We start from the raw sequence: 25,530 nt of genomic DNA, 5'->3' as shown, positions 1-25,530 counted from the left end.
TTTCAGCTATCCACTTGGCTGGCAACTTTGAGGGATCTATGTACTTGCACACCCAGATCCGTCTGTTCCTCCACTCTGCCAAGAATCCTGTCTTTAATCCTATATTCAGCATTCGAGTTCGACCTTCCAAAATGCATCACTTTGCATTTATCCAGGTTGAACTCCATCTGCCACTTCTCAGCCCAGCTCTGCATCCTGTCTATGTCGCGCTGCAGCCTGCAGTAGCCCTCGATACTATCGACGACACCTCCAACCTTTGTGTCATCTGCAAATTTACTAACCCACCCCTCAACCTCCTCATCCAAGTCATTTATAAAAACTACAAAGGGCAGAGGCCCAAGAACAGAGCCCTGTGGGACCCCACTCAACACTGACCTCCAGGCAGAATACTTTCCATCTACAACCACTCTCTGCCTTCTGTCAGCCAACCAATTCTGAATCCAGATAGCCAAATCTCCCTGTATCCCATACTTCCTGACTTTATGAATGAGCCTACCATGGGGAACCTTATCAAATGCGGCGGCACGGTGGCACAGTGGTTAGCACTGCTGTCTCACAGCACCAGAGACCCGGGTTCAATTCCCGACTCAGGCGACTGACTGTGTGGAGTTTGCATGTTCTCCCCGTGTCTGCGTGGGTTTCCTCCGGGTGCTCCGGTTTCCTCCCACTGTCCAAAGATGTGCGGGTCAGGTGAATTGGCCATGCTAAATTGCCCGTAGTGTTAGGTAAGGGGTAAATGTAGGGGTATGGGTGGGTTGCGCTTCGGCGGGTCGGTGTGGACTTGTTGGGCCAAAGGGCCTGTTTCCACACTGTAAGTCTAATCTAATCTAAAAATGCCTTGCTGAAATCCATATACACCACATCCACTGCTCGACTGTTGTCGGCCTGTCTTGACACCTCCTCAAATAACTCAATATGATTTGTGAGGCATGACCTGCCCTTCACAAAGCCATGCTGACTGACTTTATTCATGCTATATTTTTCCAAATAGTCATAAATCCTATCCCTCAGCATTCTTTCCAAAACCTTGCTGACCACTGATGTAAGACTGACTGGTCTGTCATTGCCAGGGGTTTCCCTATTACTTTTCTTGAAAAAGGGTACAACATGCGCCTCCCTCCAACCCTCTCGTCCAACTCCTGTAGAGAGTGAGGAAGCAAAGATCTTCTCCAGCAGCTTAGCAACCTCCTTTCTCGCTTCCCGGAGCAGCCTAGGATAAATCTGGTCTGGCCCTGGGGACTTATCAATCTAAATGTTTGCCAAAATTTTCAGCACATCAACTTCATCAATCTCGATCTGGTCAAGCCTGTTTCTCAGCTCCTCAAAGTTCTCATTTACAACAAAGTCCTTTCCTTAGAGAAAATCAAAGCAAAACACTCATTTAGGGCTTTTCCCATCTACTCAGACTCCATGTGCAAGTTCCCTAGACCATAGAACATAGAACATAGAACATAGAATAATACAGCGCAGTACAAGCCCCTTGGCCCTTGATGTTGCGCCGACCCAAGCCCACCTAACCTACACTAGCCCACTATCCTCCATATGCCTATCCAATGCCCGTTTAAATGCCCATAAAGAGGGAGAGTCCACCACTGCTACTGGCAGGGCATTCCATGAACTCACGACTCGCTGAGTAAAGAATCTACCCCTAACATCTGTCCTATACCTACCTCCCCTTAATTTAAAGCTATGGCCCCTCATAATATCTGACTCCATACATGGAAAAAGGTTCTCATGGTCAACCCTATCTAAACCTCTAATCATCTTGTACACCTCTATCAAGTTACCCCTAAACCTTCTTTTCTCCAATGAAAACAGCCCCAAGTGCCTCAGCCTTTCCTCATACGATCTTCCTACCATACCAGGCAATATCCTGGTAAACCTCCTCTGCACCTGTTCCAGTGCCTCCACATCCTTCCTATAGTGTGGCGACCAAAGCTGCACACAATACTCCAGATGCGGCCGCACCAGAGTCTTATACAACTGCAACATGACCTCAGGACTCCGGAACTTAATTCCTCTACCAATAAAAGCCAGTACACCATATGCCTTCTTCACAGCACTATTTACCTGGGTGGCAACTTTCAGAGATCTGTGTACATGGACACCAAGATCCCCCTGCTCATCCACACTACCAAGTATCCGACCATTAGCCCAGTACCCCATCTTCTTGTTACTCTTACCAAAGTGAATCACTTCACACTTAGTCTTCTTCCAGCCAGCCAACTCCTAATCCAAACCTCCAACTCAACCTCAATGCCATACCTCCGTATTTTTTGCAGTAGCCTGCCATGGGGAACCTTATCAAACGCCTTACTAAAATCCATATACACCACATCTACCACTTTAGCCTCGTCCACCTCCTTAGTCACCTTCTCAAAGAACTCAATAAGGTTTGTGAGGCACGACCTGCCCTTCACAAAACCATGCTGACTATCCTTGATCACATTATTCCTCTCCAGATGTTCATAAATCCTATCCCTTACAATTCTCTCTAAGACTTTGCCCACAACAGAGGTAAGACTCACCGGCCTATAGTTACTAGGGTTATCTCTACTCCCCTTCTTGAACAAGGGAACCACATTTGCTATCCTCCAGTCTTCTGGCACTATTCCTGTAGACAACGAGGACATAAACATCAAGGCTAATGGCTCTGCAATCTCCTCCCTTGCTTCCCAGAGAATCCTAGGATAAATGCCATCAGGCCCAGGGGGCTTATCTATATTCACCCTTTTCAGAATTTCCAACACCTCTTCCCTACATACCTCAAAGCCATCCATTCGAATTAATTGTGACTCAATATTCACATCGGCAACAATGTCCTGTTCCTGAGTGAATACTGACGAAAAATATTCATTCAGTGTCTCCCCAAATCCTTCAGCCTCCACACGCAACTTCCCACTACTATCCTTGACTGGACCTATTCCTACCCGAGTCATTCTTTTATTCCTGACATACCTATAGAAAGCCTTTGGGGTTTCCCTAATCCTACTAACTAAGGACTTTTCATGTCACCTCCTTGCTGCTCCCTGATCGGCCCTACCTTCTCCCTGATCATTCTCTTATTCCTCAGGTAGGAGTAAAATGCCTTTGGGTTCTCCCTAATCCTTCTTGCCAAGTCTTTATCGTGTCCCCTTCTGGCTCTCCTCAGTCCATTTCTGAGCTCCTTTCTAGTAAGCCTGTAATCCTCTAAAGCTGTGCTAGATCCTTGCTTCCTCCACCTTACATAAGCTGCCTTCTTCCTTTTGACAAGAAGCTCCTCTGTTCTCGCCATCCAAAGCTCCTTAATCTTACCCCTTCTTATCTATCTCAGAGGAATAAATGTGTGCATCACTCGCAACAACTGCTCCTTAAATAGTCTCCACATGTCTGCTGTGCCCTTTCTGTGGAACAATTGCTCCCAGCCTGTACTTCCCAACTCCTGCTGATAGAATCATATTTCCTTTTCCCCAATTAAATATCTCCCCTTGGTAACTGTTCCTTTCACTCTCCAAGGCTTTGGTAAATGTGAGGCAGTTGTGATCACTGTCACCAAAGCGCTCTCCCGCCGCGAGATCTGACACCTGTCCTGGCTCATTGCCGAGCACCAAATCCAAAATGGCCTCTCCCCTTGGAGGTCTGTCTACGTACTGAGTAAGGAAACCCTCCTGAACACACCTGACAGAACGGCTCCAGCCAAACCATCTGCACTGAGGAGGTTCCAGTCAATATTGGGAAAGTTGAAATCACCCATACCAACAACCCTGCTACTTCTGCATTTTTCCAGAATCTGCCTGCCTATGAGGTCTTCAATCTCTCTACTGCTATAAGTTGGTCTGTAGAAAACCCCCAATGAGGTGGCTGTTCCCTTGCTGTTCCTAACTCCCACCCATACTGACTCAGTGGACAAACCTTCCTCAACAACCTTCGTTTCTGTAGCTGTGATGCACTCTCTGATTAACAATGCTACACCCCCTTCTCTTTTTCCACCCTCCCTGTTCTTTTTAAATGTTCTAAACCCTGGAACATCAAGCAACCATCTCTGCCCCTGTGAAACCCATGTCTCCGTTATGGCCACAACATCATAGCCCCAAGTACTGATCCATGCTCTAAGCTCGTCACTCTTATTTCGGACACTCCTGTGTTAAAGCAGACACACTTTAACCGATCCCTTTGTTCCATCACATGAATAAACTTCCCGAAAGATTCACTACATCCTGTCACTGCCCCATCTACAACTACCCCCTCTCAGGCATGTAGCTCTGGTTCCCACCCCACTGCCAAACTATTTAACCCCTCCCAACCCACACAATCAAATCTCCCACCCTGGACATTTGTGCCCCTCCAGTTCAGGTGCAAACCCGTCCTTCATGTACATGTCCCACCTTCCCCAGAAGGTATCTCAATGGTCTAGGTATATGAAGCCCTCTCTCCTGCACCAGCCTCGCGGCCACGTTTTACGCTGCATTCGCTGACTGTTCCTCATCTCACTACCTCATGGCACCGGGAGCAAACCCGAGATCACTACTCTACCCGTCCTGCTCTTCAGCTTCCAACCTAACTCTCTGTAGTCACTTTTCAGATCCTCCATCCCTTTCCTGGCTATATCATTGGTGCCAATATGTACCACGATTTCTGGCTGCTCACTCTCTCCCTTTGATGTCACCCAGTTAAAACCTTCCCAGCAGACCTTGTTTCTCTCTGCCCTCTCTCCTCGCTGCTCTGTTCAAAATGTGAAATGTAAGTAAATGCTATCGTTGAGAATCGTCTCCATTACCTTCCCTACCACTGACGTAAGGCTCATTAGCCTGTACGTTTCTGGATTATCGCTGTCACCCTTCTCAATCAAAAGTACAACAACTTGCTATTCTCTACTTTTACAGTCCTCTCCTGGAACTAAACAGGATGCAAAGATTTCATGACAATTTCCTTACCTGCCTCCCTCAGCATTTTGCTTAAATTAACCAAAATTCGAAATCCCATTCATTAGCATGATTATGGTTCGAGCAATGTGCTGATCAAGTCCCTCTCGACACAAGCTTAATATTAATAGCTTCAGTGATGGTGTGGGCTGTGCACACACCCCTCTGTAATTTCTTACAGTCCTGAATAGAGCAGTTATTGTCCCAGGCCATTATACACCCGTGTAGAAGTTGGTGAGGGTCCCAATAGACATCCCAAATTTCCTCAGCCACCTGAGGAAGGTGAGGCATTATTGAGTCTTCCTGAACATCACATTTACATGGGTGAACCAGGACAGGTTATCGTAGATCGTCACTCCCAGGAAATTGACTGCCTCAACCCTCTTCACCTCAGCTCCATTGACGTAGGTGGGAGCATGCCCTTTCGCATTGATAGCCAAAAAAAAATTCACTCGGTCTCAGAAACAAAGCAAAACTAATGTGGGGTGGCACAGTGGTTAGCACTGCTGCCTCACAGAGCCAGGGGCCCAAGTTCAATTCCAGTCTCGGGTGACTGTCTGTGTAGGGTTTGTACATTCTCCCTGTGTCAGTGTGGGTTTCCTCCGGGTGCTTCGGTTTCCTTCCACAATCCAAAGACGTGCACATTAGATGAATTCACAATGCTATATTGCCCATAGTGTTTAGGGATGTGTAGGTTAGGTGCATTAGTTACGGGTAAATATAGAGTAATAGGTTCAGGGAATGGGTCTGGGTGGTTTACTCTTCAGAAGGTCAGTGTGGACTTGTTGGGCCGAAGGAACTGTTTCTATGCTGTAGGGATTTTAATTCCCTTCCAATTTAGGTGCAATCCATTCTTCTTGTACAGGTCATTTCTACCACAGAAGAGATGCCAATGATCCTGAAATGTGAACCCTTCTCCCCTGCACCAGCTCCTCAACCATGCATTCATCTGCACTGTCCTCCTATTCCTACCCTCAATAGCCCGTAGCACCGGGAGTAATCCAGATATTACTACTCTCAAGGACCTTCTTTTTAAATCCCTGCCGAACTCTCTATATTTTCCCTTCATAATCTCACCCTTTTCCCTTCCTATGTTGTTAGTTCCAATGTGCACAATGGCCTCCCATTGGTCCCTCTCCCCTTTGAGAACATTCTAGAACATAGAACATAGAACAATACAGCACAGAACAGGCCCTTCGGCCCACGTTGTTGTGCTGAACATTTGTCCTAGCTCAAGCACATATCCATGTACCTATCCAATTGCCGCTTAAAGGTCACCAGTAATTCTGACTCTGCCACTCCCACAGGCAGCGCATTCCATGCCCCCACCACTCTCTGGGTAAAGAACCTACCCCTGACATCCCCCCATACCTTCCACCCTTCACCTTAAATTTATGTCCCCTTGTAACACTCTGTTGTACCCGGGGAAAAACTCTGACAGTCTACTCTATCTATTCCTCTGATCATCTTATAAACCTCTATCAAGTCACTCCTCATCCTTCGCCGTTCCAATGAGAAAAGGCCGAGCACTCTCAACCTATCCTTGTACGATCTATTCTCCAGTCCAGGCAACATCCTGGTAAATCTCCTCTGCACCCTCTCCAAAGCTTCCACATCTTTCCTAAAATGAAGCGACCAGAACTGCACACAGTACTCCAAATGTGGCCTAACCAAAGTCCTGTACAGCTGCAACATTACCTCACAACTCTTGAATTCAATCCCTCTGCTAATGAACGCTAATACACCATAGGCCTTATTCCTGATGAAGGGCTTTTGCCCGAAACATCGATTTCGCTGCACTTTGGATGCTGCCTGACCTGCTGTGTTCTTCTAGCATCACTAATCCAGAATCAGGTTTCCAGCATCTGCAGTCATTGTTTTTACCTCTACAAGCTTTATCCACCTGAGTGATTGGCAACTTTCAAAGAGCTATGAACATAGGCCCCAAGATCCCTCTGCTCCTCCACCTTACTAAGAACCCTACCATTAAGCCTGTATTCCGCATTCTTATTTGTCCTTCCAAAATAGACAACCTCTCACTTGACAGGGTTGAACTCCATCTGCCACTCCTCAGCCCAGCTCTGCATCATATCTAAGTCCCTTTGCAGCCGACAACAGCCCTCCTCACTATCCACAACTCCACCAATCTTCATATCGTCTGCAAATTTACTGACTCACCCTTCGAGTCCCTCTTCCAAGTCATTAATAAAAACTACAAACAGCAGAGGACCCAGAACTGATCCCTGCGGAACTCCACTTGTAACTGGGCTCCAGGCTGAATATTTACTATCTACCACCACTCTCTGACTTCGACTGGTTAGCCAGTTCTCCATTCAACTGGCCAAATTTCCCACTATCCCATGCCTCCTGACTTTCCGCATAAGCCTACCATTCTGCACCCTTTCTGATCCTGGCAACAGGGAGGCAACACACCATTCTGAATTTTCACTGTTGGCTGCAGAAATGTCTGTCTATGCCTCTGACCAGAATTTTCCAAAACTTGTTTGAAATGGGGATAGCCACAGAAGACTCCTGTACAACCTGCCTACCCCTCCGACCTTTCCTGGAGTGAACCCATCTATCTCACTGTATCTGCAGCTTTTCCCACTTCCTAGAACTGCCATCCATCACCCCCCTCACCCCTCCCACCTTCCAACTGCTGTAACTTCCTCATTGTCTCAAACTGCCAATTGTGTTGAAACTTGCTGGGACACTGCAGCAGTTTCTGCAATAATTTCTTTTTCTGTTCAAGAAAAGATTTGCTACACTTTGAATATATAAACTTAACAGTAACTCAATTGCATTCCTTCTCCTCCACCACCTTCCCACCTGCTCCAACCCCTGACACGATTAAGAACACAGGCCTAGTTTACACAGTGAGAAGGACTTGGTGGGGTGAGTTTCTTGTTGTGCTTGAGTGTCTTGATTGATGCTACATCATCGACCCTGTTCCATTTCCTTGGTCAGACTTTGCAACGGGCCATTGCTCTGACACACACAGAATTATGGAATACAGAAGATGCCTTTTGGCCCATCAAGTCTGAATTGAACCTACACTGGTCCCATTTTCCCATACTAGGCCCACAGGCTTAAATGTTATAACATTAAGTGCTCATCCAAGTATTTTTAAAACGTAATGAGGTTTTCCACCATAACTACTCTCCCTGGAAGTGCATTCCAGATTCCCAGCATCCTTACTGTGAAAAATCCCCTCTAAGCCTCCTGTCTTTCACATTAAAATTACGCCCCCTTGTCATCACTCCTTCAGCTGAGGGGAAGAGCTGGTTTCTGTTCACCCTGTCCATGCCCCTTATAATCTTGAACACCTCAATCAGGACCCCCTCAGCTTTCTTTCTTCATTCGAGCTTCTGAGCATCCGACCATTCATTGGACTCTCCCTTGCCTTGCTATTTCTTCCAAAGTTCATTTTCAGAGTTAAATTGTTGGACAGACTGGGTAGGATGGCAGATTCCATGCTCTGAAGGATATTAGTGAACCAGACTGGCTTCTCTTGATAAAAATCAATGATGGACAATGGTTTTGTGGTCACCAACACATGAGATTTTAACTCTAAACAGATGAATTGAATACAAATTTCACCATCTACTGTGATGGGATACAAACGCATGTCCCCCAAACATTCACCTGGCTCTCAGACCAGAGACAGTATGACTACACCACTGCTTCCTCCAGTATGACGAGGTTCAGAACAAAAGGCACAAGGTTTCATCAGGAAAAAGAGGATTTTATTTTTGTACAGATAGGAGGAAGAACATGTGAACAATCCACCTGTTGATGTTTTGGTTTCGGACATCATGAAGAGGGACCATTGAGGAGTCTGTACTTTCAGAGTAAGGAGAAACTGAAAAGTCGGGTGAAGATTCACTGAAAAGCTGCAGGTATGGAAGGTAAATTGATTTCAATGAGTCTTGGACCTTTGTTGATTTAACTGGAACTTTGGTTCCTCCTAACACTGACTTTCTCTTCAGCCTTTCCTGTGACTTTTCTCAGAGACGCAGTTTATCCCATTCCCCTAAACCCCCATTTCCTTCCCCAACACCTCGTTACTGGGAACATCCAGCACTGCTATTCAACCTCCTAATTTCTTACGAACCCATACCATAATCAATTAAATGCATTACAATAATATCATTGGGTGTGGTTTTGTTTTGCTTTGTGTTTATTATGAAGGAATAGCATGCTCTGAATTCTAATTTCATAATCAAACAAGACATTCCAACTGCTAATTAGGCAAGTTAATTGAACTGAAATGGAATAAAGAAATGACGAGTTTTCAAATGAAGCAAGTAAACTTAGAGACATGGAACTCACTGGTCCTTGTTTGGTCACAGGATATTTCTATAGCAACAAAGCTGGTACAGCTCAAATTGTAATGTAAGTCATCGAGTCATTTTGGGCACAGGCAAAGGTAATTTGACTCTCATGTCTGTGCTGTTTGTCGGGAAGCCAGACTGTCAGTTTAATCCCCTACTCACTCTCAGCAGATTTTTCCCAACTGGCTCTCCATGTTTATTTTGGAATCCTTGACCATCTCTCCCTTGGGCAGTGAGTTGTTGGTCATTGTCACTCACTGTAGAAAGAGGTCCTTCTTCACATCCCCTCACCTCTCTTGCCCAAGCCTTTAAACTTTGTCCCGCAGTCCACATGCCATCAGCAACTGGGAACAGAATCCCGGCAAATTGCACATGAGGCTGTAGCCAGGCTTTAGACAGAACAGTGGGGGCTTCAGGTCATTTGCATGAAAATTCAGAAATTCAAGAGTGGAATAGAAAGTCTTTATTGTCACATGCACTCGAATGAGTACAGCAAGATGTTTGTCATGTCGCTGCTTTGGTGTTACCTTAGGTACAGGTTTGTTACAGAATTGAAAAAAATGAAAGAAGTCTAGCATAGGAATACAAAGCTTTAAAAAGTACTCTAATTTTTTCAAAGTCCAGAAGAAGAATAAAAAGTATCTTCAAAAAGTACTCAAGTCATCGTCTTTTTCATGGAGTTGGTGCTAGCTGAGCTTCAGGACACAAGGCCTCGTGGCCTCCATGTGCTGGCTTCTGGCCTGGAATTTGCTTCAGCATTCGCCTCTAGGCCTCATCTCCCTGGGTTCAGTCTGTGGCCCACTCCAAGCTCCAAACCATGACTCTTGTCCAATGCTGGGTTGGATTCGGACTCACCTTCATTCCCTCCGGGTACATTTAAGCAGTTAGAGTTGGTTGGCAGGGGCAGGGAATGGTGAAGACCAGCAGAAAAGAGAAGAAAATATGAGAGAGAAAAAGGAAAAGGAACTGGCGAAGCAGCAGAGCTCTGACTGGAGCATGCTACTCTGCCATCATCTTGGCACTGTAGGGATTCTGAGATTCTGGAATAGATATTGTTTGGGAGCAACTGAGTGTCTCCCTAAACATCTGCTCCTGCTCGTCAGCTGTCCTAACGTTTAGTCTTCCAACAGTCCACTTGAGTCAGATCAGTCCTCAAGATGACACAAGGATAGGTGGAGAGATGGGCTAGTGTTGAGGAAAGGGAGAGGCTGCAGAGGGTTTAGACAAGCTAGGAGTGGATAAAGAACTGGTAAATGGAATATAATTCAGGAAAATGTGAGGTTATGCATTTTGGTGGGAATAATAGAGATGTAGACTATTTCCTAACTGGAGAAAGGCCATGGAAATCCAAAGCACAAAGGGGGTTTGGGAGTCTTGGTTCAAGACTCTCTTCAGGCTAATATGCAGATTCTGTTGGCAGTCAGGAACGCAAATGCAAAGTTTGTATTCACTTTGGGAGGGCTACAAGAACAGGAACATCCTGATGAGCCCCAATTCTCCTCCATATCTTACAGGCATCATTGATGAAGCAGCTGAAGATGCAGAACCTTCTCAAGGGGGGAGAGTGAGTACCATAAGTCATTGTACATCTCGGCACAAGTGACATAGGTAAAAACAGGGATGAGGTCCTGTGGAGTGATTATAGAGAGCTAGGAAAAAACTTAAAAAGCAGGACCTCAATGGTGGTAATCTCCGGGTTACTTTCTGTGCCACGTGTTAGTGAGGATAAGAACAGGAGGATATAGCAGATGAATGTCTGGCTGAAGAATTAGCGCATGGGAAAGGAATTCAGATTCTGAGATCATTGGGATCCTTTCTAAGGCAGAGATGACCTGTTCAAGAGGGACAAGTTGTACCTAAATTGTGGGTGGACCAATATCCTGCGGGGCACATTTGCCAGTGCTGCAAGGGAAGGTATAAAATAGATTGGCAAGGGGGTGGGGGTTGGGATCCTCAACAGCAGGGAAGCAAGTGTGAGGCTGGAAGGAGATACAGTAATAAGAAATGGTAAAGACACAAGCCAGGCTGGAACAGGGCAGGGAGTGGGGAACGCCTGTTGGATTTTATTGCATGTTGGATTCAACGCAAGAGAGCTGACAGGTGAAGCTGATGAACTCAGGACATGGCTAGGTACGTGGGACTGGGATATTATAGCCATTACAGAAACATGGCTAAGGGAGGGACAGGACTGGCAGCTTAATGTGCCAGAGTACAGGTGCTTTAGATGGGATAGATGTGGTGGAAAGGGGTGGGTGGATTGCAATGTTGATTAAGGCGAGAATCACAGCAGTAAGAGATCAAACAAATGAAGGATCATCCAGTGAGGCTTTGCTCAGAAATAAGAAGGGGATGGTGACGATATTGGTGTTGTACTATCGGTCCCCAAATAGTCAACAGGAATTAGAAGAACAAATTTGCAGGGTGACTGGGGGGACTTGCAGGAGCAATAGGGTTGTCATAATAGAGGATTTTAATTCTTCTAACATAGATTGGGACTGCCAGAGCGTTAAGGCTTAGATGTGGTGGAATTTGTTAAGCACGTTCAGGAACGTTTCCTCAAGCAGTATATAGAGGGTCCTACTTGGGATGGGGCAAAACCCGACCTATTCTTAGGAAATAGGGCAGGACAGGTGACTGAGGTGACAGTGGGGGAGAACTTTGAGACCAGTGACCATAGTTCTATTCATTTTAAAACAGTTATGGAGGGGGACAAAACTGGTCCACAGGTTCAAGTTCTAATTTGGGTCAAGGTGAACTTTGATTGAATTACACAGGAGCTTGCTGGTGTTGATTGGAGGAGTTTGTCTGCAGGTAAAGAGACCTCCGGCAAGTGGGAGGACTTTAAAAGTGAGATAGCTAGAGTTCAAGGTGTATCTGTTCCTGTGAGGGTGAAGGGAACCCTGAATGATGAGATATTGAGGCTTTGACCTAAAAAACAAGGAGGGGGGATCAAGACTCAGGTACAGGCAGCTGGGATCAAGGGAATCCCTGGAGGTCAACTGGGTAGACAGGAGTTTACTGAAGAAGGAAATCAAGAGGGTGATAAGGGGGGCATGAGGGAGCTTTGGCTGAGAAGGTTAGGGTGAATCCAAACAGCTTCTTTAAGTATATTAAAGGAAATAGAATAATGAGAGAATGAACAGGACCCCTCAAGGACCAAAATGGACAAGCATGTGTGGAACCGCAGGAGATGGGCAAGGTCCTTAATGAATATTTCTCCTCTGTGTTTACTGTGGAGAATGACATGAAAGACTTGGGAACTTGGCAAAGTTAGTGATAATATCTTGGGAACAGTTCATACCACAGTAGAGGTGGTGTTGGACATGCTAAAATAAATGAAGGTGGATAAATCTCCTGGCCCTGCCCAGATATATCCAAGAACCCTGCAAGAGGCTAGAGAAGAGATTGAAGGGGCCCTGGATGATATTTTTGCATCATCATTAGGCATGGGTGAGGTTCTGGAAAATTGGAGGGTAGTGAATGTCGTGCCCTTATTCAGGAAGGGCTGCAAAGAAAAACCTGGGAATAATAAATCAGTGAACGTAACATCTGTGGTGGGTAAGTTCCTTGAGAATATTTGGAGGGATGAGATACACAAGCATTTGGAAAGATGGTTTACTTAGAAGTAATCAACAAGGCTTGGTGCGTGGGAGATCAGAGTCAAGTGTGTGGTGCTGGAAAAACACAGCAGGTCAGGCTGTTTCTGAGGAGCAGGAGAATCGATGTTTCAGGCATAAGCCCTTCATCAGGAGTGTTTGGAAAGGATTAGGAATCAAACCTCAAACACACTTGATAAACGAATAACAATGAGAAGAGGGATGGTCAATATAAGACTGAAGGTATTGTATTTGAACGTGCACAGTATCTGAAATAAGATTGATGGGCTTGTGGTACAGATTGAAATTGGCAGATATGATATGGTGGGCATCACGGAGACATGGCTGCAAAGGGATCAGGACTGGGAGCTAAATATCCAAGGGTATACATCCAATCAAAAAGACAGGCAGGTGGGCAGAGGAGGTGGGGATGCCTTGTTAGTTAAAAGTGAAATTAAATCAAAAACAATAAACAAAGAAAGGTCAGATTATGTAGAATCTGTGTGGGTAGAGTTGAACACCTACAAAGAGAAAGCATATAACATGGTGAAGGGCAGCGGTGATGCCTACAAAAACCAACTGAGGACAAAGAAAGAAATAAGGAGAGGGGAATTAAATATGCAAGTAAGCTAGCCAGTAATATTAGCAAAGATTGCAGAGGTTGTTGACTTGCTCATTGAGCAGGTAAGTTTGTTGGTAGATGTCTCATCACCATGCTAGGTAGTATAGTCAGTGAACCTCTGGTGAAGCATTGGTGTTCTGTCCCGCTTGCTGTGTGTGTGTCTGGGTCTGCTCGGGTTGGTGATGTCATTTCCGATTTCGTTGCTGGTTCTGTTTCTTCATGGTTGGTATATGGGGTCCAACTCTACGTTTGTTCATGGAGTTTTATTAGATTAGATTCCCTAAAGTGTGGAAACAGGCCCTTCGGCCTAACAAGTCCATACCAACCCTCCGAAGAGTAGCCCACCCAGACCCATTTCCCTCTGACTAATACACCTAACACTACGGGCAATTTAGCATGGCCAATTCATCTAACCCGCACATCTTTGGATACACAGGCAGAAGGTGCAAACTCCACACAGACAGTCGCCCGAGGCTGGAATCGAACCTGGGACCCTGGTGCTGAGATACAGTAGTGCTAACCACTGAGCCACTGTGCCACCCACAAGTCCGGGTTGAGTGCCAGGCTTCCAGGAATTCCCTGCCTCTGTTTGGCTTGTTCTAGGATGGATACATTGTCCCAGTCGAACTGATGTCCTTCACTGTCTGTGTGAACTTATACAAGTGACAGCTGGTCCTGTGTCTCGGTGGCTTGGTGGTGTTCATGTACACTGCCGGCTAATTTCCTTCCTGTTTGCCCTAAACAGTGGTTTTGGCTGTCTTTACATGATATTTTGTATGTAACATTGGTCCTGTTGGCTGTGGCTATAGGATCCTTTATACCCGTTAGTAGTTGTAGTGTGGTAGAAGGTTTGTGGGCTACCGCGATACCCAGGCTTTGGATAGTCTGGTGGTCATTTCTGATATGACCTTGATGTAGGACAGTGTGGTCAGTGTGTCTGGACGTGATGTGCCTTCCTGTTGTGGTCTGTCTTGTAGGTACTGGCAGACTACACACACACACATACACACTCTCTCTCACAGATACTCACAACCCCCCACCCCAGACACACACACACACACACAAACCCACATGCAGTCTATCACAGACTTAGACCCCCTTACACTCACTCTCTCACACATGTAGGAGTATGGGTCTGGGTGGTATATTCTTTGGCGGGTTGGTGTGGATTTGTTGGGCCGAAGGGCCTGTTTCCACACTGTAAGTAATCTAATTTAACCACACATACCCCAAACCTAGACAAACACACGCACACATACACATATACGTTTGTGGGATGAATTTGTCCTTGCAGAGTTACATTGTACTTTGCTCAAAAACTGCATGAATCCCTGTTAAGACTAGATTAACTCATTTTTTAGATTAGAATCCATCTGAACATTATGGCACAGACAACACCACATAGGGGGCTAATACCTTCAACATTTTATCTGGACTGACACCAATTGTTACAGTTAACCTGAGAATATAACTTTTTTTAAAAGAGTTTTGTGATTTACGATGAAAGAAGTGAAACTAACGTGGTCATTCAACAGATGAGAGACTTAACAAACAATCAAGGTATATTCCAATGTATAATTTCAGTTACATCACACTGTAAAGATTAGATTCCCTACAGTGGGGGAACAGGCCCTTCGGCCCAACCAGTCCACACCGACCCTCCAAAGAGTAACCCACCCAGACCCATTTCCCTCTGACTAACTGACCTAACACTATGGAGCAATTTAGCATCGACAGTTCACCTGACCTGCACATCTTGGACTGTGGGAGGAAACCCACACAGACACAGGGAGAATGTGTAAACTCCACACAGACAGTCAGTCACCTGAGGCTGGAATTGAACCTGTGACCCAGGTACTATGAGTCAGCAGTGCTAATCACCGAGCCACTGTGCTGCTATACATTCTGTGTCTTACAATTGTGTATTCCACAACCACCTGGTGAAGGAACAGCACTCCAAAAGCTAGTGCTTCCACATAAACCTGTTGGACTATAACTTGGTGTTTTGTGATTTTTAAGTTTGTACACTCCAGTCCAGCACCAGCATCTTCAAAGTACAATGTTATCATTCATCTTGAGAGGACTAGAATATAAAAACAGGGACGTGTATCTGAGACTTTACACAGCTTTAGTCAGACCACATTTAGAGCATTGAGAGCAATTTTGGGCCCCATACCTCAAGAAGGATTTATGGGTCTTGGAGCGGGTCTGGAGGAGCGTCTCAGAGAATGATCCCAGGAATGAAAAGTTTAACATATAAGGAACATTTGAGGAGTCAGCATTGCAACACAATGGAGTTTAGAAGGATGAGGGGTATCTCACTGAATACTGAATGGTCTGGAAAGAGTGGACGGTGGGAAGGTGTTTCCATTGGAAGGAGAACATAGGACAATACAGCTCAGAACAGGCCCTTCGGCCCTCGCTGTTGCGCTGACCTGTGAACTATTCTCAGCTCATCCCCCTACACTATCCCAAATCATCCAGGTGCTTATCTAAGGATTGTTTAAACCTCCCTAATGTGGCTGAGTTGACTACATTAGCAGGTAGGGCATTCCACACCCTTACCACTCTCTGAGTAAAAGATCTGCCTCTAACATCTGTCTTAAATCTGTCACCTCTCAATTTGTAGTTATTCCCTCTAGGACAAGCTGACATCATCATCCTAGGAAAAAGACTTTCACTGTCTACCCTATCTAATCCTCTGATTATCTTGTATGTCTCTATCAAATCCCCTCTTAGCCTTCTTCTTGCCAATGAGAACAGATTCAAGTCTCTCAGCCTTTCCTCATAAAACCTTCCCTTCAGACCAGGCAACTTTTCCAATGCTTCCACATCCTTCCCGACATATGGGGACCAGAACTGTACACAATATTCCAAGTGTGGCCGCACTAGCATTTTGTATAGTTGCAGCATGATATTTGGGCTCCGGAGTTGGGCAGCACGGTGGCACAGTGGTTAGCACTGCTGCCTCACAGCGCCAGAGACCCGGGTTCAATTCCCGACTCAGGCGACTGACTGTGTGGAGTTTGCACATTCTCCCCGTGTCTGCGTGGGTTTCCTCCGGGTGCTCCGGTTTCCTCCCACAGTCCAAAGATGTGCGGGTCAGGTGAATTGGCCATGCTAAATTGCCTGTAGTGTTAGGTAAGGAGTAAATGTAGGGGTACGGGTGGGTTGCGCTTCGGCGGGTCGGTGTGGACTTGTTGGGCCGAAGGGCCTGTTTCCACACTGTAAGTAATCTAATCTAATCTAAAAACTCAATTCCCTCTACCAATAAAACCTAACACACCGTATACCTTCTTAACAGCCCTATCAACCTGGGTGGCAACTTTCAGGGATCTATATACATGGACTCCAAGATCCCTCTGCACATCCACACTGCCAAGAATCTTTCCATTGACCCAGTACTCTGTCTTACTGTTATTCTTCCCAAAGTGCATCACCCCACATTTAGTTGCATTGAACTCCATTTGCCACCTTTCAGCCCAATTTTGCAGTTTATCCAAGTCCCTCTGCAACCTGCAACATTCTTACTCACTGTCCATTACTCTACCGACTTTAGTGTTGTCTGCAAATTTACTAATCCATCGAACTATGCCTGCGTCTAAGTCATTTATAAAAGGGACAAACATCAGTGGTCCCAAAACAGACCCTTGTGGCACACTACTAGTAACCGGACTCCAGGCTGAATATTTTCCATCAACCACCACTCGCTGTCTTCTTACAGAAAGCCAGTTTCTAATCCAAACTGCTAAATCACCCTCAATCCCATGCCTCTGCATTTTCTTCAACAGCCTACCATGTGGAACCTTATCAAAGACTTTACTGAAGTCCATGTATACCATGTCAACTGCCCTACCCTCATCGATATGCTTGGTCACATTCTCAAAAAACTCAATGAGGTTTGTGAGACATGACCTGCCCTTGACAAAACCATGTTGACTATCTGAAATCAAATTGTTGCTTGTTAGATGATGATGAATCCTATCTCTTATAATCCTCTCCAAAACCTTTCCTACAACAGAAGTAAGGCTCATTGCCTTTCTTGAATAAGGGCACAATATGTGCAATCCTCCGGTCCTCTGGTACTAAACCTGCCCTCCCTGTCTGATAGGGACATACCTATCAAGAACACGCCATATCTGTTCCTTAAACCAGCTCCACATTTCCATTGTCTGCACCCCCTGCATTTTGCGACCCCATTCTATGCATCCTAATTCTTGCCTATTCGCATTATAATTGTCCTTGCCCCATCGATAACTCTTGCCCTGTGGCATGGACCAATCTCTTTCCTTCACTAAACTAAACGTAACTGAATTATAGTCACTCTCTCCAAAGTGCTCACCTACAACTAAATCAAACACCTGGCCCGGTACATTACCAAGCACCAGATCCAATGTGGCCTCCCCTTTTGTCGGCCCTTTGACATACTGTGTCAGGAAACCCTCCTGTACACATTGGACAAACACTGATCCATCCAAAGTACTGGAGTTACAGCATTCCCAGTCAATGTTGGGGAAGTTAAAGTCCTCCATAATGACCACACTGTTCCTTTCACTACAACCCAGAATAATTCCACTCTTCCACCTCCCTGGAACTCTGCGGAGGCCTGTAAAAAAGCTCCAAGCAGTGTGACCTCTCCTCTCCTGTTTCTAACGTCAGCCCACATTACCTCAGTAGACAAGTCCTCATCAAAAGTTCTCTCAGCGACCATTATACTATCTTTGACTAACAGGGCCACACCTCCCCCTCTTTTAGTGCCTTCCCTGATCTTAATGAAATATCTAAACCCTGGAACCTGCAACATCCATTCCTCACCCTGCTTCATCCATGTCTCCAAAATGGCCACAACATCAAAGTCCTAGGTACCTATTCATGCTGCAAGCTCATCTGCCTTATTTCGGATACTTCTGGAATTGAAGTAGACACACTTCAAACCACTTCACTGTCTGCCAGCACATTCCTGTGACCCTGAAATCCTGTCCCTGTCCTTCCTACTCTCATCCTCCTGTGCACTGCAACTACACCTCAGGTTCCCAACCCCCTGCAGATCCAGTTTAAACCTACCCGAAAAGCACCAGCAAATTTCCCACCCAGGATATTAGTACCTCTCTGGTTCAAGTGAAGACTGTCCTGTTTGTATAAGTCCCACCTTCCCCAGAATTAGCCCTAATTATCCAAGAACCTGAAACCCACCCTCTTGCACTATCCTTGCGGCCACGTGTGCAACCGATATCTCTCCCTACTCCTTGCCTCGCTATCACGGACAACAAACCAGAGGTGACAACTCTGCTCTAGCTCTCAGCTTCCACTCTCGCTCCCTGAAATCCTGCCTTACATCCCTATCCTTCTTTCCACCTATGTCGTTGGTACCGACATGGACAATGACTTGAGGCTGGTCACCCTCTACCTTCAGGGATACGAGACATCACAGACCTGGCACCCAGGAGGCTCGTTCGTTTCCAACAAACCTTCTATCTGAGAGACGAGGGTCTGAGGGGACAGCCTGAGAGTAAAGGGAAGGCTAGAGAGGGGTGAATCTGTGGAATTCATTGCCACAGAAGACTGAGGAGGGCAAGTCACTGATTATATTTAAAACAGAAGTAGATAAGTTATTGATAGCCAAGGGAATCAAAGATTACAGGGAGAAAGCTGGAAAATGTTGTTAAACCTACCAGTCTCCCATGATTGAATGACAGAGCAGACTCGTTGGGCCAAATGGTCTAACTTCTGCTCCGATGTCTTAAGGTCATATGGTTATCAGAAATTGATCAGCTGGGGAGGTGGGCCAAGAAATGGCAAATGGAGTTTAATATAGATAAATGTGCAGTGTTGCATTTTGCAAAGTCAAATCAAGGTAGGAGTTTCATAGTGAATGGTACGGAAAAGTGAAAGGGCCTTAAAGAGTGAAGTGGAACAGAGGGCTCTTGGAGTTCAGGTGTCACAGTTTTCTGAAAGTGGAGTCAGGTAGACAGGGGAGTGAAGAAAGCTTTTGGTACACTGGCCTTTAATCAGTCAGGGCATTGTTTATAGAAGTTGGGAAATTATGTTGCAGGACGTTGGTGAGACTGCACTTGCAGTATTGTGTTCAGTTTTGGTCACCTTGTTATTGGAAAAATGTTATTAAACTGGAAAGGGTGCAGAAGAAATTTACAATGATGTTGCCAGGGCTCAAAATCCTGAGTTTTTTTTAGATTAGATTGCTGACAGTGTGGAAACAGACCCTTCGGCCCAACAAGTCCACACCGACCCTCCGAAGAGCAACCCACCCAGACCCATTCCCCAACATTTACTCCATTCACCTAACACTACGGACAATTTAGCATGGCCAATTCACCTAACCTAGACATTTTTGGACTGTGGGAGGAAACCAGAGCACCCAGAGAAAACCCACACAGTCACAGGGAGAACGTGCAAACTCCACACAGACATTGCCTGAGGTGAGAATTGAACCTGTGTCTCTGGTGCTGTGAGACAGCAGTGCTAACCACTGTGCCATCATGCCGTTAGAGGGAGAGGTTGGACAAGCTAGGTCTTTTTTCTTTATAGAGCGTAAGAGACTGAGGGGGAGGATCTTATAGGAATGTATATGATCATGAGAGGCATGGATAGGGTGAATGCATTCAGTCTTTTTCCAAGGTTGGGGAATCAAGGACTAGAGGGCATCAGTTTAAGGTTAGAGGGGAAAAGAATAAATGGGAACCCAAGGGGCAACTCTCATTTTTTACACAGAGAGTGGTACACATATGGAATGAGCTGCCAGCGGGAGTGGTTGCGGCAGGTACATTAACAACATTTAAAAGGCATCTGGACAAATACATGGATGGGAAAGGATTGGAAGGATATGGGCCAAGTGCAGGGAAATGGGGTTACTGCGGATGGACATTTTGATCAGTAATGACCAGTTTTGGCTGAAGGGTCTGTCTCTGTGCCGTAGGTCTCTATGACAGGACCCTGAGAAACCCCTGCAGAGATGTACTGCAGCTGGGATGACTGACCTCCAACAACCAACTACTTCTGTGACCAGTATGACTCCAATCAGCAGAAAGTTTTCCCAATTCCCATGGTCTCCGATTCTGCCCAGATTCCTTGATGCTATGCTGGGTGGGTTACCCAGCGCCAGAGGTGGGCTCCAAGGCAGTAGCTCATTGGACTGACTCCTGCTGTAAAAAAGCTTGATGAGAAGTTTTTTCTTTCCTGCAACACTGCCTACACAATGGAAACAAACAGATAATAAGGAAGGCAAATAGATTTTTGGCAGTTATTGCAGGAGGGATCGAGTATTAAAGGAGGGGTGTGTTGCTGCAACCATACATGAGTGAGACCGCATCTAAACTATTGTGTACAATCTTGGTCCCTTACTTGAGCTGAGAAGGTTCACGAGATTGATTCCAGAGATGAGGGGCTTGATTCATGAAGCAGATTGAGATTGAGCAGTTTAGGCCAATGCACTCTGGAGTTGAGAAGAATGAGAGATCTAAATCAGATAAAGATGATGCTAAAGGGGACTGACAACGGATACCGAGACAGGATGTTTCCCCATGTGGAACAATCTAGATCGAGGTCTGAGGATATGGGGTAGCAGGTCTAAAACAGAGAAATGATCTGTTGTAAAGGGTTGTCAATGTGGAATTTGCTATCCAGAGTGCGGTGGTTGCTGGGATATTTGGTAAATTTAAGGAGATTACTATTAATTCATAATTAGTCTATACATTGAACAGTTATGGAGAGAAGGAGGAAAGCGAAGATCAGTGATGTTTGCATCAAATGGCAGAGCAGACTCAAGGGGTTGAATTGCAATTATTCCACCAACTCTCCCCATCCAATTCTCAACTTCAGCTCCTCTGCATTTCTGGTCAGGATCAGAATCCCCAGGCTCAATAACTGAAACCTCTTTCTGGTTTCTCTTCGTTCAATATTCATGAGCAAAACCAACGTAGTGTACAAAATCCCATGCAAGGACTGCACAAAACACTACAAGGACAAACAGGAAGACAGCTAACGATCCATATCCATGAACACCAACTAGCCACGAAATGACACGACCAGCTATCCTTAGTAGCCACACACTCAGATGACGAGCAACATGAATTCAAATGGGACACCACCACTATTATAGGACAAGCCAAATAGAGAACAGCCAGGGAATTCCTAGAAGCATGGCACTCATCCACAGATTCAATCAATAAGCACATCGACCTGGACCCTATATACCAGCCACTGCAGTGGACAGCTGGAACTGACAACTGGAAGCGGCAGATACAAATCACTATAAATGCCGGAGGAAACATCACAGAAGCGTTTCACAGGAGGCTCCCAAGCACTGAGGATGTCACCTAGACAGGGGACGAAACGTCTGCAACACAAATTCCCAGCTTGGCGAACAGAACCACAACAAGCACCCGAGCTACAAATCTTCTCACAAACTTTGAACTTTCAAGGAGCTGAGAATCTGCACTCCAAGGTCTCTTTGTTCAGCGACACTCCCTAGGACCCTATCATTAAGTGTAGAAGTCCTGCTAAGATTTGCTTTCCCAAAATGCAACACCTCACATTTATCTAAATTAAACTCCATCTGCTACTCCTCAGCCCACTGGCCCATCTGATCAAGATCCTGTTATAATCTGAGGTAACCTTCTTCTCTGTCCAGTACACCTCCAATTTTGCAATTTACGAACTTTTATGCTCACATCCAAATCATTTACATAAATGATGAAAAGTAGTGGACCCAGCACTGATCCTTGTGGCAGTCCACTGGTTATAGGTCTAAAAAACAACTCTCCACCACCACCCTCTGTCTTCTACCTTTGAGCCAGTTTTGTATCCAAATGGCTAGTTCTCCCTATATTCCATGAGATCTAACCTTGCTAACCAGTCTCCCATGGGGAACCTTGTCAAATGCCTTACTGAAGTCTATATAGATCACATTTACTGCTCTGCTCTAATCAATCCTCTTTGTTACGTCTTCAAAAAACTCAGTCAAGATTGAGAGACTTGATTTCCCACGCACAAAGCCATTTTGACCAACTGTAATCAGTCCTTGCCTTTCCAAATACATGTAAATCCTGTCCCTCGGGACTCTCTCCAACAAATGAGACGGCACGGTGGCTCGGTGGTTAGTAATGCTGCCTCACAGCACCAGGGTCCCAGGTTTGATTCCAGCCTCAGGTGACTGTGTGGAGTTTGCACCTTCTCCCCGTGTCTGTGAGAGCACCTCCAGGTGCTCTGGTTTCCGCCCACAATCCAATGTTGTGCAAGTTAGTATAAGGTGCATTAGTCAGAGGGAAATGGGTCTGGATGGGTTACTCTTCGGAGGGTTGGTGTGGACTTGTTGGGCTGAAGGGCCTGTTTCAATATTGTAGGGAAGCTAATCTAATCTAAAACTTGCCCACCACTGACATCAGGCTCACTGGTCTACAGTTCCCTGGCTTGTCCTTACCACCTTTCTTAAATAGTGGCACCACATTAGCCAGTCTTCTGGCACCTCACCTGTGACTATCGATGATACAAATATTTCACAATTTCACAACGAGGCCCAGCGATCGCTTCCTCCTGAGTTCTAGGGTACACCTGGTCAGGGTTTGGGGATTTATCCACCTTTAAGCATTTCAAAACATCCAGCACTTTGTCCTCTGCAGATGGACATTTTTCAAGATGTCGCCATCTATTTCCCTACATATAGATATCTTCCATGTCCTTTTCCACAGTGTATACTAATGCAAAAAACTCATTTAGTATCTCCCCCCCCATCTCCTGCATCTCCACACAAAGGCCACCTTGCAGATCTTTGAGGGGCCCTATTCTCTCCCCTGTTACCCTTTAGTCCTGAATGTATTTGTAAAAACCCTTTGGATTCTCCTTAACTCTATTTGCCAAAGCTATCTCATGTCCCCTTTTTGCCCTCCTCATTTCTCTCATAAGTATACTCAGACTGCTTTTATACTCTTCTAAGGATTCAATCTATCCTGTCTATACCTGACATAAAACAGCATGTATTGCAGTTATACTCCTCAGTAACACAAACTCTCCCTAAACTCCCACATCTGACAACTCTTGTTCCAGGTCAAATGCTCAGGAATAGCCTCTTAATTCTTTCTTGCTAGTCAATTAGTTTATAACTGATGTGTATCTGAATTCCAGATTCCTGCTACTATGAGGGTGAGAGAATTCCAGATTCCTGCTACTGTGAGAAGAAGTGTCCCTAATTACTCCTGAGTTCCTTCCTTTAATTTCAAGGTTATGCACTGTTCCCAACTCACTACCCTGTCAAATCTTATAGGACAAACAACTCAATCAGATTATCTCTTTGTCTTCGATATGCAAGGAAATGTGAGTGTAGCTTAACCCTTATAACTCTCGTACCATTTTGGTGAATAAGCACTTTAACCCGTCCACGACCCTTCCCGAGGTGTAGGAGCCACAGCTCAGTGCAGTTATTCCAGATGGAATTCTCCAGATAGACAATTGTCTCATAAATTCCAATTTTTGTGAAATAAAGACAAACATATTAAACTTTTAAAATACCTTTCACACAAGTTCACCATTTTGTGATTTTGACAATTGGTCTCCTAAATCCCTCTGCTTCCGTACAATCCCTACCTTTTCATTATTTAAAAAGTGATCATTTATTTTAATTTAATAAAGGTTTATAGGGTCTAAAAAAAAGGGCGACTTACCACTTTCCAACAGTGAACACCACCTGCTCATTTTGCTGACTCACTCAGTCATTTTGGAACTGTCTGTTGCCATCAGCACGATTAACTGTGCCACTTCAGTTCCCACTGCCAGCAACCTTGGTCATATGTCTTTCTGTTCTGTTACTAATTCATTGATAACATTCAGTCAAGACTTTTGGTAAGGGCATACCCTTCAAGTAATAACTTTATTAAAAGATTAAAACATAAGAAAGTGCAATAGATACATTGAAACGGGTTAACATAAAATCTAATAATTAACTTCATAAAATTCATTAATACTTGGTTTTGGATTTTCAAAACAGAACAAACAGCAACTTCTTTAAAAATCATTTTGAGTGAATTATTTGGTATCCAACAAACCAAAGCAAATATCACATATGGATCTTTTTCATTTTTTTGTGGAATGTGGGTGTCACTGTCAAGACTTACATTTGGTGCCCATCCCTAATTACCATTGAACTGCGTAGTTGTGTGTGGTGTCAGAGGAGAGAGGGGAAGCACTAAATAAATATTTTTCGACTGTGTTCACTATAGAAAATGAAAATGTTGGCGAGGAAGATAGAGATACTTGCATCTAGACTAGAAGAGATTGAGGTTCACAAGGAAGAGGTATTAGAAATACTGCAGAGTGTGAAAATAGACAAGTCCCCTGGGCCGGATGGGATCTATCCTAGTATCAACTGGGAAGCAAGGGAAAAAATTGCCGAGCTTTTGGTATTGATCTTCAAAGCATCATTGACTACAGGAATAGTGCCTGAGGACTGGAAGAAAGCAAATGTGGTTCCCTTGTTCAAAAAGGATAGTAGAGACAACCCTGGTAATTACAGGCCAGTGACTCTCACTGTAGTTGTTGGTAAAGTGTTGTAAAAGGTTATAGGAGATAGCATTTATAACCATCCAGAAAAGAATAATCTGATCAGGGACAGTCAGCACAGTTTTGTGAAGGGTAGGTTGTGCCTTATGAATCCTATTGAGTTTTTTGACAAAGTGACCAAACAGGTAGATGAGAGTAAACCGGTTGATGTGGTGTATATGGATTTCAGCAAGGCGTTCGATAAGGGTCCCCACAGTAGGCTATTGTACAAAGGTTGGAGGAATGGGATTGTGGGAGACATAACAGTTTGGATCAGTAATTGGCTTGCTGAAAGAAAACAGAGGGATGTAGTTGATGAAAAATGTTCATCTTGGTGTCCAGTTACTAGCGGCATACCCCAAGGGTCGGTGTTGGGTCCACTGCTGTTCGTCATTTTTATAAATGACCTGGATGAGGACGTAGAAGGGTGGGTTAGTAAATTTGCGGACGACACTAAGGTCGGTGGAGTTGTGGATAGTGACGAGGGATGTAGTAGGTTGTAGAGAGACATAGATAGGATGCAGAGCTGG

Source organism: Hemiscyllium ocellatum, chromosome 8 (assembly GCF_020745735.1).
Source record: "Hemiscyllium ocellatum isolate sHemOce1 chromosome 8, sHemOce1.pat.X.cur, whole genome shotgun sequence".
NCBI lineage: Eukaryota > Metazoa > Chordata > Chondrichthyes > Orectolobiformes > Hemiscylliidae > Hemiscyllium > Hemiscyllium ocellatum.
This window is presented reverse-complemented; position numbering follows the sequence as displayed.